General features: G+C 37.8%; 1 long non-coding RNA gene across 2 annotated transcripts; it reads left to right on the plus strand.

Annotated features, from left to right (window-relative positions):
- The first annotated feature begins 1,283 nt into the window (after positions 1 to 1,283).
- Positions 1,284 to 3,271, plus strand: LOC140226405 (uncharacterized). 2 transcript variants are annotated; one of them, XR_011900953.1, is made up of 3 exons: positions 1,284 to 1,489; positions 2,335 to 2,553; positions 3,019 to 3,271. It is a non-coding gene; the product is annotated as an uncharacterized lncRNA (long non-coding RNA). The 2 variants fall into 2 exon arrangements; XR_011900952.1 differs by having other exon boundaries at positions 3,022 to 3,271.
- The last annotated feature ends 574 nt before the right edge of the window (positions 3,272 to 3,845 follow it).

Genomic DNA, 3,845 nt, shown 5'->3' on the forward strand with positions numbered 1-3,845 from the left:
ATTTTTTGAATGTCCATACCAAACTCTATCTATCCCCAAAATATCAAATCGCAAAATTCACGAAAACATGTATTTTTGGTAGTGACGAATTTTCAAAATGTCCAAATGCTGCAATTTGTGACATTACGAACCGGCAAATGTTCGTATTCGCCGGTTCGTAAAATCCCTGTTCAGACGGAACACACGTGAGGTATGTGGGGCGAATCGAGGAGCTTGCGAGGCCGCGAGCGAGGGCTCGTCATCACCATCAGTCCCATGCACTCGGAATTGTGCTGGTATGTAACTACTAGGTGCATTTTGTTGCTCATTTGTTATTTAATCTTCTGTTTAAAAACAAAAGTAATGATAATCGGGGCAGGTTAATGTGTAATCATAAAATATTACATCAGAGAAGTAGAATTGCTCGACATAATCATGTAAAAGTAGCTTTCCTGTGTATTTCATTTCCTTGTAGATCCTACACAGTCGTACACCTAGCCACCATTTTTGTCGAAGGGGGTCTTGGTCAGAGATAAAGCAATCCTCCCATACAACCCGGATGCATTGTTTTTTAAACTAAAGCATAGTAGAATCTATAAACTGAAAAAAAAAAATATCGTGTAGCAATTGCAAATACCCAGGTAGATCTGAAAATAGGCCCAAAGTAATAAATGATTATCATTGTTTTCAAAGATTCATGTTGTTGCATTAAAAAAAAAATAGTATTTAGGCCCTAAGTAAGAATGAAATTGCATGATGAGACTGTTTAGCGTCATTGTTAAGATTATAGCTTCCTTAAGCATGCAAGAATAGCTGCTCTGGCCTTTACTGTCTAACTAAAATCCTGCATAAACAGTAAATTTATAGGCTAGATCGAGGTTGTATTCACCGGTATGTTACTTATTTTGATTACCGGGACAGATATCAATGAACTTTCAGAAAAATTAAACGAAGTTGATTACCGGTACCGGTACTCACAGTTTTTTTTTAACACTCATGTACCGGTACAAGTATAAGCCTATATCCAGGGATTTTTATTCTATATAAGTTACCGCGGTATCCTATTTGTGCCCTGATAACACTGACATGATTTTCCTTATTTATATCTTGGGGATAATTCTAGGAGCAGCAGGCCACTACAAGCAGGAGCCGAGTCCCCACAAACAAAGGCAGCACCGCTATCATTACAACTGTAGCAGCTAGCATCCCAGGAACATCAGCAGCACCTCTCGGCGCAGGAGCAGCATTAGCAGAGCCTGTAAAGTGCAACTGTAGCAGCTGAACTCCATACAATTGTAGTCGCGAAGCCTCTATGTACTACAGTAGGCCTACCGACAGTACTATTGCAACAGAGCGTCTACGTATGCTACCGTAAAACTCTACATTTGTAGCAGCATGATCCTAACTTTCAACTGTAGCAGCTGAGCCTTTCAGACTGTAGCAGCAGAGCCTCTACGTACAACCGCAGAGAGTAGTGGTGATGAGGATGTTTTTCCTTCTGCCTATAATGGTAAGTTTGATTCGTAACAAGTGATTATGGTACCGGTACTTGTGGACCATAAAGTGTACCGGGAACCAGGTATTCACAAACATTTCTCAGTTTACGGTGAATGGAATAGGTCATTTATTACTTTCAGTGGAATAGATGATTCAACAATACCATGTCATTTGACAGAAATCACTGTTTTGATATCTGGAATATGTAATGTAGTCATACCTTTTCTGTAATGTCGATCTTATCTAACTCTACTGTCAAGTATCTTATGCAGATTAACCTGGTGAGGACAGGCTCATGTTGATATTATAAGCTCTTCCCTGGGCACCTGCTTGAGCATACTTGGGGGAAGTTTCTAATGGTCTTACTGTAATTATTTCATACATGTATATCAATGTTGACTGCTACTCAATGTATTAAAAGAGAAAAAAGCAAGATTGTTAGGTTTTTATGTGAAAGACATCACATTTCTAATCAAAGAATGTGTAGCAGTTATCATTTACCTTTGCCAACCCCAAGGTGTAAAAGCTCGACCAATAGGACCTGAATTACTATGCCCTTCAGAGATCAGCAGACTTTGATGACAATTTTTTTTTTTTGCATTTCAAATAGGTATGCTGGCTGTAGCTATTTTCATTTTGTCTCACAAAATGTCGTAGGTGATTGCCTGTAAAGAATTTCCTTATGTTACTTTGTTTTTTCTTCTGAAATTGTGCTTTAGCTCTAAGAAATACTCTTCTTCACATTTTTCAAACCTGCAGGTACTTGTAATGTTTTATCACATAGTGTATGACACAACTGTCAAATTTCTCACTGAAATTGTCCATACAATTTTTTTTTGTGTTTTTGAACCACCGTAGGCATAGATGTTCTTGTCAAGTGGAAGAGGGATGGTTCTATGAATCCTGTCAGCTCAAGTGACCTCTATCATGCTCAACGGACCAAACCGAAACAAGGTTCCTGCGTACATATGAGAAGTGAAAATGGCTGGTGGAAAGGGAGGGTGCTTCAAGTCTTCAACATGCCCATGGATGGACGTAGGATGTCAGATGACGAGGGCATTCCTCTTTCTGCCTGAGGTAATTTGAATACATAGTTACTGATTTGTTCTACATCAATAAGTTTATCAAGATATATTATGTCTTTTTTCATTTTAAAATGATGTAGAGATTTTTATGCATAGTATCATGTAGGTACAATGTACTTTCATTGCATTACCATTTCAATATATATGTTCAATTCTATGTAATGAATAAAACAAATGTTTGTAATGACTGTAGGATGCTGAAGACTGTTAGCTTTCCACTTCCTTTCTTTAAAAGTCTGATATTGATTATTACTTACAATTTATTATGTCAACGTCTCTTCTCAGTCCCAAAACAAAATCAATTACTGATAATTTGCTTTATGTGCATGTAATACACTGTAGATTCTAGTGTCCATGATAGATGTTTGCAAGTATATCTAGTATAAATCTTGTTGATTCTACCCTCAGGATGGTCACATAATTTTTTTCATTGATGCATTGTTTACAACTTCCCCAGCAGTATCGTTACTTGCGACAGCAGTAGCAGAGCCTCAACGTCGATTTGTGACAGCTGAATCCCCAGAAACATCAGCAGCACCGCTTGAAGCAGCAGCAGCAGCAGCAGCAGCGGAGCCTGTACATACAGCCCTAGCAGCTGAGCCTCTAAGTACAACAGTGGTAGAGCCTCTACTTACAACTGTAGCAACTGAGCCTCTACTTACCACTGTAGCAGCAGAGCCTCTACTTTCAACTTTAGCATCTGCACTTCCAGAAACATTAGCAACACTGCTAGAAGCAGCAGCAGCAACAGAAGCAGAGCCTCTACAAACAACTGTGGTGTCCGCATTCTAAGAAACAACGCAGCAATGTTACCTTTGAAACTGAAGGTAATTCAACTGGAGTTGAGAAGTTCAGGGCATTGTATAACTGTTGTTTGTATTTCTTGCATTATCTGTCTGTGTGGTGCAAATTCCTAAAAAAGCAATTATGAGCCAAAACTTAATTTTCCAATAACAAATGTAAAATAATTTAAACATGTGATAAATACTTTGATTATCTTTTTTTTTTCTTTTATCCTTCACTCTTGTAAGAAAAAGTTTGTGGCAGGCAACCTGTAAATTTAAAGAAAATAGTTTGTCTTCTGCAAAGAATAGTTAAAAAAAAAAACAGTAAATGAAGTAACAATTATTCAACCAGACTTGGCAGTTTCATCAAATTATGTATTTGTTTTCCTTGCATTAGGTGTACCTGATTTCAATTTGAAAGCAGACTAAGTCCTCCACTCTTATTTCAGATTACAAAGAATACTGAACCTTGCTGGATGATGGAAAACTGTTCAATCTC

The sequence above is a fragment of the Diadema setosum genome, chromosome 3 (assembly GCF_964275005.1).
Source record: "Diadema setosum chromosome 3, eeDiaSeto1, whole genome shotgun sequence".
Lineage (NCBI taxonomy): Eukaryota > Metazoa > Echinodermata > Echinoidea > Diadematoida > Diadematidae > Diadema > Diadema setosum.